Source organism: Myripristis murdjan, chromosome 6 (genome assembly GCF_902150065.1).
Source record: "Myripristis murdjan chromosome 6, fMyrMur1.1, whole genome shotgun sequence".
In the NCBI taxonomy this organism is placed as follows: Eukaryota; Metazoa; Chordata; class Actinopteri; order Holocentriformes; family Holocentridae; genus Myripristis; species Myripristis murdjan.
In genome coordinates, this window is record NC_043985.1 from 6723927 (window position 1) to 6737571 (window position 13645).

A 13645-nucleotide genomic window follows, 5' to 3' on the forward strand; every position below is an offset into this window, starting at 1 on the left:
TTTTCTGTGTCCAAAAATTAACAGGTCCGTCCATTCTCATGTAAGTTTTGCATTATGAATGAAACCTTGTAAAAAAAAAAAAAAAAAAAAAAAAAAAAAAAAAAAAAAAAACCTTTTCTCTGTAGAAACTCCTTGGTGTCTCCAAGTTCTGCAGGCAGTCTGCATATAATTATTCGTCTTTAGTCAACCTGCCTGCAAATAACGGTTTTATGGGGGTAATAAGGCTCTGAAGCAGGGACTTTAAGCCAAAAGGGTGTATTAAATATGAAAATAGCACTAATCTTAGACTGTGGATGTCATTTCCTCTATCAGAATATAAGGGCTCTAAAAAGGTCCTCAAACATTGTACTCAAGTGTCTAATAGAATTTATAATCATTGTGGAAAGTTTTTTTTTTTCTATTCATAGAAGACATTTCCTCCGTCTAAGTCCCCGTTTCCATGTCAAGTAATGTGAACAGATGGAATGAGCTGTGTTCAAGTGCTGATTGTCGAAAGAACGCAGTATACATTTTGCCTTCTGTTCTCACAGAGGGAGAACAGAAGAACCACTGGTCTAGTCGAGGGGTCTGTCTCAAAATGTCTCAGATTCCTAAAAAAAAAAAAAAAGCTTGAAAAAAAAAAAAAAAAAAAAAAAAAAACCCAATTGCAGTTCACCTAAAATACATACAGTTTTTCTCATGTAAAGTTTTGATGGTTTGACTGCCACAAAAGAGTACCTATCCAGGCACTTTGTACTGGGGTGATGAGAGACAGAGAAGATAAAGACAGACTGGAAACCTCATCAAATCACACAGAAAAAAAATCCAGATATACTGCACGACAGGCACATGAGATAATTTTTTTTGTTATATTATGGATGCTGACCCGTTCCTTTAAGTGCCTAACTACATCCAATAAGCATTAAAGTACTTCACTGACTTCTTGGGAGATTCACCCGCTGGTCACAAGGCAAGTCAACATGTTACGCTAAGTCAACCAGCATCATCCTAAAAGGGAGAAAATGAAATCTTGTAGCAGCTCTGAGGTTGGATGATGAGTGAGTTTTCGTGGTGTGTCTCAAACTTGTGTGAGGGAGCAGAGAAAAAGAAAGCTCTCTTTCTGCCTGCAGATTTCGTTTTCTTAAGTTATGAATCCACAGGCAATAGAAAAAATTGCCAGCAACTTTGGAGTGACATTGTATGTGTTAGACTTTAACCGTGCGCACCAGATAGATCTCCATGTGGTGTCAGGTTTATCGTATATAAGTTTCCCAGCAGGAACGTGCAAATGAACAGCCCATCAAGCAGTACAGTCAAACAGGGTAAACAGACCTTTTTCTCAGTGGCCATTTTAATATGAAATAGCAGGGTTACTAATGATATTAAGGATCCTGGCTCCGTTACACCTAAATGGAAGGGAACCTTAATTAATGTCATTAATAACACCTGTGTTTACCCTGCTATTTCATGTCAAATGGCTGCTGGGAGAAAGGTCTACTGGGATTCTAGATGTATCATGAATTGGCCCAGTTATGAGTTTCAAAATGGCTGCCATTAGCAGTTTCAGGTTTTCTGTGAACTGTGAGAGATTGGTTCTGATAATAACAGGCCTACCTCAGTGACCCACGGCTAAAAATTAAAAATCTAAACAAATGTTGGATACATGCAGTCCCCAAACACTTTTCTTTGATTGTTTTCTTTAAATAAGAGAAAAGCCTGTGCTTGTTGGCTAAAGCTACACTTGTTGTTTGTTTCCGAATTCAAGGCACTTGAGTACAAATTTTTACACCAAGCTTTACAAATGTGGAAGTGGGAGTGGAAAAATGCTTGAGAAGTAACAAAGTACAAACTTTAAAAAATGTAGCTTCACTCTAAATCTCCACCAACACACAAATGTAGTAGGCTACTGAGGGTGGTAACATAGTCTTAATTAAGCAAGTTTCTTCACAGCAGGTGCATTTCAAGTACTGTGGGAAGGTGCTAGCTATTTGAACTTCAGCTCCATAGTGACTTTCCCCACTGTAATATAGGATATAGGTTTTCAACCTTATCCAGTTAACAGCAGAGGGCTCGGAGCCAGACGGCCATCAGAGACAAATGAGATCTATAAATCAAATTAAAGCTCTTGATGAAATCTACTGTATCTAATAACTGAAGGCAAATTGCTTAAATCATGGCCAAAGTTGAATTACAAGAAAAAAAAAAAGTCATACCTGAGGAAGATGTAAGTATATTGGTTCTCCTGTATAAAGTTAGTTGAAATGTAATTTGTACCCTTTTGGCCTCCAGGCCTTCCAGCAAACTCTGTTATCTCTGCTGTGTTGAAGTGATATCCATCAGACCTGTCAGCATGTCTTTGTTAAGGACATCACACTGATGTACTCACACACACCCAACCCACCCACACACACACACACACACACACACACACACACACTAGACATACTCGACAACTGCAGACACGCATGCACACATTGGCAAATGATCACTGATGGTATCGCAGCAGAGATAAGAGGACATCAGACAGGTGCCTATCAACCCTGAATATCTCACATTAATTAGAATGTTGTGGATTTCTCTGTGTGTGTGTGTTTGTGTGTGCAGCTTTTATGTGCGCATGTGCAACTGCATTTGTGTGTGCATCTACACGTGTGTGCCTGTGCTTAGCTGTGTAAACACTGTACTGATAAGCGGCGCGGTAAGTGTGCTTGAATCTTACATCGTCTTGCACACATCATGTCACTGTTAGGCGGACACCTTGTGACTCCAGTTTGGGCTGATTTTTCATTTTTAACTTCAACTGAAGGATTATGACTTTATGCACTGAGAGAATTCTACAACCTTTGGGTTTATGAAGCCTTTTCAAAACCAGTGAATGTAAAATGAAAAATGCATGATTGTCAAGCTTAAAACATTGCTTTTTTTTTGTCCCAGAGAAGCCGACTTTTTGGAGACGCCAAGTTTTCACCCGACAACGGCGAGGATGTGCACACTGCACTGTAGAGTTCTGACATTCTGAGTGATAGATTTCACAAACACGATGGGGAGGAAAATGAGATGGAGATGATTTGGAGCTTGGTGCTTGTGTGAAAGCATACAAGATGGAATTCCTGAAATTCTTGTGGAATTGGACAAGACGATATCTCATGAGAAAATGCTGCATCCCACCGAAAGGATGAGATGTCCCACCGAAAGCACATACATCAATAGGGACACACATGAATGCATGCAGAAACACTGTGACGCTTGTATACAGCCACATGCACACACACTCACACATTAGAGGCAGTTTCTGTTCCGCTGGCTGATGTCTTCTCACCGGGGTGGGAGACGACAGGAATGCCTGATTGCCATTCAGCAGTGTGTTCTCCAAATTACATGGACTGAACATCTGTAAATTCAAATGCATGTATCTTAGATGGCAATAATAAATCACTGCTGATGTATTTGTTTCCAACAAATCAAATTCAAAGTATGAAACATAAATTTTATGCACTCAAGTTTCCTAAATTTGATCATTCATGGAGAATCGGCCAACAGTCCAACAATGAAGCTGAAAGCAAATATATTGATATTACTTTCATGCAGTCCCCATAAAGCGGGGATCTCTGTTCCACTCCCAAACCCACACTGCCCTGACACTCACCACAAATATCTAGGGCTGTCAATCAAATTTAACAAGCTAGCGATGGAGACTCTGTTAGTGGCGAGCCCCACAAAGAGAGAGGGGAAGGAGTGAAAGTGAAGAGGTTCAGAGGTGAGGAGAGTGGAGGAGTGCTAGAGAACTGAATTAAAGCAAATGCAAAATCTAGATAACTGTATTGTGGCATTGTGCTGTATTCATTGTGCGTTGTCAAAGGACCAAAGGTTCCACTTCAGGGTGTTCATGTCTATCTCCAGTCCACTCTGTTGACCAGTAAGCACTGTCACGTCAAGTCCAACACACCTCAGAGTCTTTCTGTAGGGTTTGAATGAGCAGTAGGCGGAGGTGAAAAAAAAATCGCAGACAGCTCACGATGTTAAGAGGAAGTAAATCTTCAATCTCCAAATGTGTGCAGACTTTATCAAAGCTAAAGGCGCGATTACTCCGGGCATCATTCAGCATAGGATAGAATAATTGAGAAGACGTTTTGGAGAAGAAATAGACACTGTTGCAGTTTTACTGTCGTCTCTTTTGTGCCTTTTGAACCAATCAGCTCAATTCAAATGATGTGTTTTTGATCCTTTGTCTTTCTCCACTCCCTCGTGCTCCTTTTTCCTTTCTCATCCCACACTTCTCGCAACACCCTCACCAAATAAGAAACCCCAAAGCATATCATTTGGGGACAATTTAGGTAAAAGACCGCTCTGGATGTGAAATCACGGCCATTAAACTGGAGCTCATCTCGGTGCATATAATGATAGGCGAGATGATATTTTGCAGAAGTGACACCAGGTATGGTAGCTTCTCTACAAGTCATTCTGCCCTATTAACACCTTACACCTTGACTTCTCTTTGGCAAGCCTTGCTTTGTGAGCACAAATATGTCCTTTTGCCAGGAGCTGGTGAGCCTTCCTGGGCTGACTGGTACTGAAGGTGAAGTGTCTTTTTGCAAAAGTTACATCACCTGATTGACCTTATACAAATGTCATCACCCACCAGCTTCTCCATCGTCACATTCTATGTGTATCACTGGCCTCCTCGACTCAGTGAAAAGTATAGTGGTGCTGAACTTTCAATACATGGCAACCGTGTCTGGAACATCGCATTGAGTCTTTTATTCAGCGGCTCTGGTGCGACTTTACATCATAACAGAGAGACGGCCGGATGAGTCAGTGAGTCCATGAAAAAGTGCTTTTGCTCCCTTTGATCCTCTCGTCCTTCCTTATCCACTTCTTCTTCCTTCTCATCTTCCTCCTTTTCCTCCTCTCATCTTCCCCTGCCCTTCTTTCCCCCAATCCTCTTCATTCTCATCCTTTTTTTAAAGACAAAAAGAAGTGAAAAAATGACTTTTTCACCTTGCAAGTTAATTTTCTACCTATTCAAAGCTGCACTTGGCCAAATCTTTACGAAAAATGCGCACATTTTATCAGCTCCAGCTGGAGCTGTAACAGAGGGAGGCAGGCCACCTCTACTAATTGGGAGTCCAACATGTCCAAATTCTTGTCAAGTGCCTGATATGGTGATTAATCAAAAGTTGCAAAAATCCAAAAAAGTTCAGAGAAAGCTGGACTCAACAGTGATTGATCCTGCTGGCAAAAGATTATTTTTTATCATCTCCTCTCCTAGTAGACATTAAGAAAAGGCCATTGCAGTTTATTTACATTGCATTCATTACATTCTGGGTAAAGAAGTCTTTCAAATCAGTTCAGTTTATAAGTTCAGTTGAGGTGAGGACCATTTACACTTAACTGACAAAAAAGGTAACACTTTGTAATAACCATCATTAATAAATAAATTGGTAGTTAATTAAACTTTGGTTAATTGTTTCCTACAGTCAACAACAATGAAATGATAATTAACAATTTGTACTTATTACACAGTAAACTATTTATAAACAGTTTATTATTGCACAAATTCTAACATTTTATACATCATATTAAGTAATTGCTAATGAATACCAAATGAATTGTAAACTTTTAAGAAATCATTTTGTAATGGGTAATTAATGGTTTGTGGAACCCTGGAATTGCTGCTTTCAGCTTTATTGATTAACTAATTATTATGAGCAGTAGTTGCAACTTTATAATAGCCATCTAAGCAATGTTTATAGATGGTTTACAAAATCAATTGTTACCCATTAAGAGAGCGTTTTAAAATATCTGGTCCATCTATCTATGTGATGTTTGTTGATCTTTTACAAATGATTTCTTGGAGATTTTCAATTCATTAGTTATTCATTAATTTATTAACAAATAGTGTGTAAAATGTTATAATGTGTGCAACAACGAACTGTTAATAGTCTATTGTGTAATAAGTAAACATTATTAATCAGCATTTTGTTGCTTGTTACCTGTAAAAAAAAAAAAAAAAAAAAAATACACAGTCAGCCAACTCACTGATTGATTAAGTGCTTTTTGTATGTTTTTTTTTTTGTTTGTTTGTTTGTTTGTTTTTTGTCAGCTGAGTCTAAAGGGTTCTCAGTTCAATTGACTGTCAGCGATTTTGTTTCATGCACCTTTAAAACTTCGGCTGCATTGCCCCCTAGAGGTTGAAACACGCAGGTATGTTGCATGTTCTGGCCACACCCAACCAGCGATGTAGCAGCAGGCGTTTTAGCAGCTGCCAATGACAGAATAACTGAGGCTAGGTCACTGACTGGGTGCAGCCAGAGGTGCACGGCGCCTGGAGGTTCAGCCCCTAGAGGGCAGTGCAGCAGGGGTTTTCTGCCTCATGTGATTCAGTGTTGAGTTACTCTTTAACAATATATGCCAAGAAATTCACTTACAACTGGTTTCTCTTGCATTTTTACATCGAATCTGCATTAATCCTTCTGCCTAAAGACTGTTCGGGACAGCATACTACAGCCTGTCGGATGGAGTTTTCATGCTTTTGGGTCAGTTGGAGAGATGGTGCTGCAAAATGTAATGTCACAAGAGTGAATGGTAAATAAGTGTAAATGGTGCTTAAGTAACCTGTACATGTTCACCAAGTGAAGCCGTCTCTGGAGTTCTTTCTGCTTTCGCTGCTGAATTAACGCAAGGTTCATAACCTGAAAATAAAAACAGACAGGTTCATGGCACCATAACTCAAGTCCATAAAAATGCCTTATATCATCACATCAGCATAACTACAGCAGACACACCTCAAAGTCACTGATACACACTTGGACAACTGGACATATATACATAATTACTCTCTCTCTCTCTCTCTCTCTCTCTCTCTCTCTCTCTCTTTCTCTCACTCTTTCACACACAGACACACACACACCCACACACACACACACACACACACACACACACACACATTTAGACTTTACCTTATATTTTTTTCCGTCCTGGTTCTCACCTACAAATTGAATGCCAAGTTGCATACATTTGTGCAAAGTCATGATTTTATAATCTATATTTCCTGCAAGAATGCATGTAAAGATTTTGCTGCCAACAGCACATAATTGGTTTATGGGATTTGAGGTAATTTTTGTCGCAGTTCAGTAAAAGGGTTCACAATCCATTGTTGCAGCATTAGCAAAGATTTCCTCAACTTGGCTGGGGTCATTGCATGATGAATGGAGCTTAGGAAAGTCACCCCTTGCGCAAAAAAAAAAAAAAAGAAAGAAAGAAAGAAAGAAAGAAGTTTATAAAGCACAAAGGCAGAAACTTTAACTGAAAACTCTTTTGGAGTTTCTCTTATAAGCACATGGCGGATAAGTTCCAGTTGCTTGTCCTGAAACTGTGTGGGTTTGATTTTGGCTCATGCTGCACAGTCAAATGGACATCATCATAAATAGTGTGGGTGGTACCGTGACCACCAACCATCCCTTGAGGTACCAAATGACATGAGGAAAAATAATTAGTTGATATTAAAATGTTATTTTATTTGGCACAATTTGTAAACAGATATTTCAAATACAAGAGTTATCTTTCTGAAGCCTCATTTACACAGCTGAAGATTATTCATGATCAGTTTCTACAGGCAGCTGCTCAGCTTTTGACCCTTTATGACTCTCTTTACACTGACGACGGGGAATTCATCGCTATCAGTGTAACTTGTGAAATGACAAACATCACTTATCGTGTGGTGGACTGCTGTGTGATATTGCCAAAAACAAGCTACATAGATAGTTGAACATGCTTCATTTGACATTTCTTGATTTGCTGGCCAAACAGCTTGAGACAAAATCAAAAAGCTGTTCAACTGGATATGCGATTAATTTCAAAACCAAGTTGGAAATTCTACAAAGACAACAATATTATCAGCAAGGAGGAGCAAGGAGTTTGAAAGAATGCATTAGGAAACTGATGGTAAAAACGCTTTGGAGGGGCTCTGACAGACCAATCTGGCAGCAAAATCATCCTGAAGGGGATGGATTCTGGACGGGTATATGCCTGGAAACTGCTCAGAAAAGCACTGGGTCAGCACTGCATATAAAAGAGGAATCTTTGTTGAAGTTGACACCCTCTCACTCCACTGTTAGAGAAAAAACACGCACACAAACAAACTCCAAACAGGCAACAAGAGGCAACTAGCAGCTTTGTGGCTGCCTGCCACTTTGAGTGAGTAAGAGGAGCGAGGATAAATGGATCACTGACGATGGCCTCCTCTTTCTCAAGGTGGTAGCTATCCCCATCTACAACATACATTAAAGAGTAAGACACAGATAACATAAGTAAGCCTATACAGTCAGATACACGAGTTAATATTAATATTACACACATTTCACTGGGAGTTCTGAGTTCCTGGGTCACGGAGACAGACAGAAGTCCACCACATTTTTTCACAGCTAGATTTCTTTTGACAACACTATTAAAGAGACAAGCCTAATTTAATCTGCTTGTCTCTTTTATAGTGTTTTTTTATGCTTATTTATGCTTATTTATTCAGTCTGTTATGTGTATGTTTTTTTTTTTTTTATGATCCAATGGAGAACCAAGTAATTTCGTTGTACTGTGCAATGACAATAAAGCCATTGAATTGAATTGAACTGAATTGAATTTGCTGCATGCGTAGTTGTTAGAGTGAGTTTCCTAAACCTATATCGTTTTAATAAACAGGAATTTCAGTCATCATATATTTCTGTGTGGTTAAAGTCCAACAATTTAGAAGAATGCCACAGTGGGCCAAACATAAAGAGGTAGAAATCCTTTGTACTACAGGTAGTGGCAGACAACTTTTTCTGGTGTGTAGTGTGGCGAACCAGGGGAAGCAGGCACAATGCTGCCTCGGGGCGGAGGACAGAGCCACAGGGAGCCCCGCAGGCCAGTACCTGCAGGGCCACTTCAGCACCGGGGACAGCTCCCACGGCTCCAGTTGGCTGAATGGAGAGAATGCAAGCCAGCTGGATCAGCCTTAAGACAGAATAACAGTGGCTTTATTTATGTGTCAGGTAGTTCGGTAGTGTGTTGCAAGCTCTGTAGCTTGTGAAACTCTTAACAATCAATATCTATTAAACTGGGATATGATAACAACTTGATATAAGTGTTGATGTATCGTCCCCTATCAATAAGGTGGAAGTGAGGATATGATTTTACACGCTCAGCTTCGGGGTTGTTGGACTGTAAAACCTGTCATGAAAACCTGCCTCACTCTGCCCTTAGGAGCTGCTAATCCGCCTAAAGAATTTCATTAGGCTGGGTATCAATGTAGAGTTTTTCAGTGTCACATTATGGCCTTAATGCTGCCTCAGGGGCTTTTCCACCCCCTGAAGAATTGTGAATCAAAATAGTGAATTTCAGTGCAAAACAGCTTATTGAACAGCATCAGCCTTCAAAAATCCACATTTTGTCTAACCCTAGAGATGATGTGAGAAGGAGGCAGGCCGATAGCAGAGAAAACAGATTATAATACCCTTGCCAGTGCACCTGGGAGACAGTAACATGACTATTGTGTGGGTTGTTACTTACAGATATGGCACCGACAGAGGATTAAATGACAGATGTTGTTCATACCTAACATGTTCAATTTTCATAGATCACTCTCCTACTTCTTTCTTTTACCTTTTCTTTTTAGTCTAGTTACCAATATAGATTGTACATAAAATAGAAATGCTTGATTCAACATCGTAACAATGCCATGTCAATTTTTGCATTAACTTTAACTACGTGAAAGGCATGACAGAGAAAACAGAGTGAATAAGAGCATGAAAAGCTAACAGCAACGCAAGATCTTTAATATACAATCCTGCAGATTAAAGAGGCGTGCATTGTTCCCTGATGAAAAAAAGAAAAGCGTGTGATATGCTGGGCATGTTTGTTTTACCAGTATATGGTAGTCTGTACTCTGGCTGTTGCATCAGAGAGGGCTCGCTGTTGTCTTCGTCACTGCCCTCCTCTTCATTAAGGTCATTATCGCTGTCATTTTCCCGGCATGTCTCACACCAAACCCTGCCAGGGCTTCAACAGCAGTAACAGGAGCATTTCCCCAGCATGTCACACTGCTGATGCACTGGTTCCTCTGAAGCTGCTATAGTACTGGACATTTAAAGACACTTACTTTAAAAGCTTACAGTACATGAACACCTGCTTTGTAGTCCCTTAATGGCTGTTTTTATTTTTATTTTTTATTTGTATCTCTTTTCATTTCTAATCAGTTATAGCTGCATCATCTTGCTATCACACTAATTCTCGCTCCTCTTGCTGCTGGCTGTTGAAGTCTCAATAAGCTGTTATTTTATTGTTGTAAATATATAGATTTGTATGTGATATATGTTGTTATCTGCCCAGTAGTTCCAATTTTTTAACACTTTCTCACCTCGATTAGACCGATTGTTTGCTGCAATCTGGCTGACAGTCCCACGTTGCCTTCAGGTGCTGTAGCGCTTGTTGTGGCACCAGATTGTTAGTGTGCATTGGCTTTGTGCCTGCTCCTCTCCAATGTCATGAGATCGGTCAGACTCACATTATTTTAACCCTCCTTTCCTCTTTTTTGACACATAGTAATCAACCTTGCTCCTCCATATCAATCTGCTCCACCATTAGCCTGGTATTAATGCCCTGCGCTAAGACAGCTTAAGAAAATCCTGTATTTTGCTGTCTTTTTCATCACTCCAGCTGCTTTACACCAAAGCCTTGGCAATTTCTTCACTATAGAGACAGTTATGGCTTACTTGCCAGGGTGTATGGTTTTCCAATACAGTCCCATGGGGGCCAGTGTGGACAGTGTGACTTCATTTTTTTAATGACATGTCTCATTACATGCTCTCTGCCACCGGTGCCCTGCTGACTTGGGTGCAATGTTGGGGGAATGCAAGTATTTGGAGAATGAGTTTGTAGAAGAAGTCAGAACTGACTGGGTTCATCCTCTGGAGTGCATGGATGTGCTGTCCAAATTTCCAGGCAATCCACGCCATAGATTCTGAGATATAAAATTCAACATTGTGGTCTAAGGGTGATATTAGGAGAAAGGTAATGAATGTGGTCATCAAAATCTGGTGTTGTGGGTGTTGCTAGAGGAAAGCTCATGAATTCACCAAAGTTGAGAGGGTTCATTCTCTGAGGGCCCTGCCTGTACTAATCAAAAGTGATGGCCATCTGCCCAATACTGCCCAATACTGTGACACATCAAATGTTGAGCATAACAGTGGCACTAGAGGAAAGGTGATGGTGACATGAAAAGTGACAGGATTCGTTCCCTGGTAACGATAACTTAGCTCTGTGAAAGTCATGGATCTACCTCGATTAAGAATGACAAGTATAAATGCTGTCACCTAATTATGGAGGACTAAAAGGGACAAAATGAAATAAATGAATACATCTTTAAATAAATACTTAAAAGTGTCATTAATTAATTAAAATGGGAATTAAATAAATAAATGTGTCATTAAATGTGTCATTAATTCATTAATATACCAGTTCATTTAATGTAAAAAAAAAAAAAAAAAAAAAAAATATATATATATATATATATATATATATATAATTACTTTACTATTTAATTAATTATTTCACTATTTAATTAATTATTTCATGGACCGGTGTTGCAGTGCTTCATGAATTAATTTGATCTGTCAAACTCACCCATCAAAGTCAGTGGGCGGGACTAACGTGAATCTAGCCTAATCGATTGCTTAGGTCTGAAGTCTGGAAGTCTGCCGGAGCCGGAGGAGTTCTGCTGACTTGCTCAGTTAAAGTTGCTGCTTCTCTGAGTAGTTCTGGGCAACTTCTCGACATTTTGTGGCTGCACCTATCTAGCACGCGTCGCGCACCCGCAATAACATTTGCCCCTGCAAGTCCCCCACTTGCTTGAACCGAGTAAAGGTTGCGCCACCCAGTGTGTCAGAATATCAAAACAAATCAAATCAAATCAAGCTTTATTGTCATTAAGCTACACATACAGCAGTAGTGCACACAAAATGACATAGCGTTTCTCACTTGGGATCCCCAAGTGATAGTAAAGTCAGCAGTTAAGTCTAACAGCTTTCTGGAGGAAGCTGTTGCACATTCTGGTGGTTTTGTTTCTCATGCTTCTGAACCGTTTGCCTGATGGCAGCAGCTCAAAGTATTTGTGGAGCGGGTGAGAGGGGTCTCTGACAATGTTCAGTGCTCTACTCCTGCAGGGATGGGATGTTTCCATGGAGGCATGTCTCTGCAAAAGCAAGCACACCGCAGTCTCTCTCCTGCGGGTGTCTCTTCGCAAGCGTAGCTCGTCCAGCTTGTTGTCGAGGGAGCGAACATTAGAGAGCAAAAGCGATGATACTGCTGGTCTGGAGGGGTTAGCCTATAGCCTTTAGCCTGTAGCCTTTAGCCTTTAGCCTAGCGTGGATCAGGGCTCTCTTCCCCCTCCTTTGTTTATGTTCGCACCGCTTGCGCTTCCTCCTCTCCCTGGTGGCTGCTGGTGTAGACGCAGGTAAAATCCCGTGCTGGCGTAGTGTGTCCACATCAAAGCAGAGAGCCTCAGTTCTTGCAGCATGTTTTACCTGATGTTTAGTAAAGTCTCTCGGCTGTAGGTTATGCAACCTGAGCATCTGGGTTAAGCAAAACAGTTAAAAACTTTCACTCTAGAATATGTTTACTTCCTCTGCATCAATCGATTATCTGAAGTCGATCTGTCTTGACTTGATGTGCTGGGTAACCAATCAGGTGTTAGGATCCGCCCACTGACTTTGATGGGTGACTTTGACAGATAAAATGAATTCATGAAGCACTGCAACACCGGTCCATGAAATAATTAATTAAATGGTGAATTAATTATATATATGTTTTTACATTAAATGAGCTGGTATTTTAATGAATTAATGACACATTTAATGACATTTTATTTATTTAATTCCCATTTTAATTAACTAATGACACTTTTAAGTATTTATTTAAAGATGTATTTATATATATCATTCTGTCTCTTTTGAGGGTGACAGTAAATGAAAGGATGTGTTCACCAGATCTGACAAGATTCATCGTCTGAATGTAGGCTACTCACCAAAGTTTGTGGTCATCCATCCAACAGATTTTGAGATCTGTTGCCTTGGAGTAAAGTGTTGAATGGACAGATGGACACACCAACACAACAATCCATTGTGAAAGAGCATAGTGAAAACGAGCCAACTGAGGTGTTTCAGTAAACTGATAAGGATTAGTGCACCCCTTTGTGTTTTAGCTATGGCTGACTGGAAGCAGGGACATCATGGAAGGACTACATTTCCCAGAATGCCTGGGAGTGTGTAGCGCTGGAGGAAGCTACTGAGGAAAAGGACATCTGGGCTGCTATGCACATCATGCTGGCTCATCATAAACAGCTAGAGAATGGATGGAAGAGTGGACGGTGTTTCCGGTATAGACATTTATAATAATAATAATGATCTGAACCTGTCAGCGGCAGAGCAAGCACACACACTGCAGCCGTTTTGCAGCTGCTGGCTGAAGTGATGAAACTCAGTTCTTGACCAGTTCCAAAATTTTTGTCCCTGTTAGTCATTTGGACCCCCAAAAATGAAAAAAATACTGCCCAGGTTGAAAAATACTGGAATTATCCTATAAGAGTACATGTGATATCATCTACTAGCAGAACATTTTTGATCGTGAGCAAACTTCT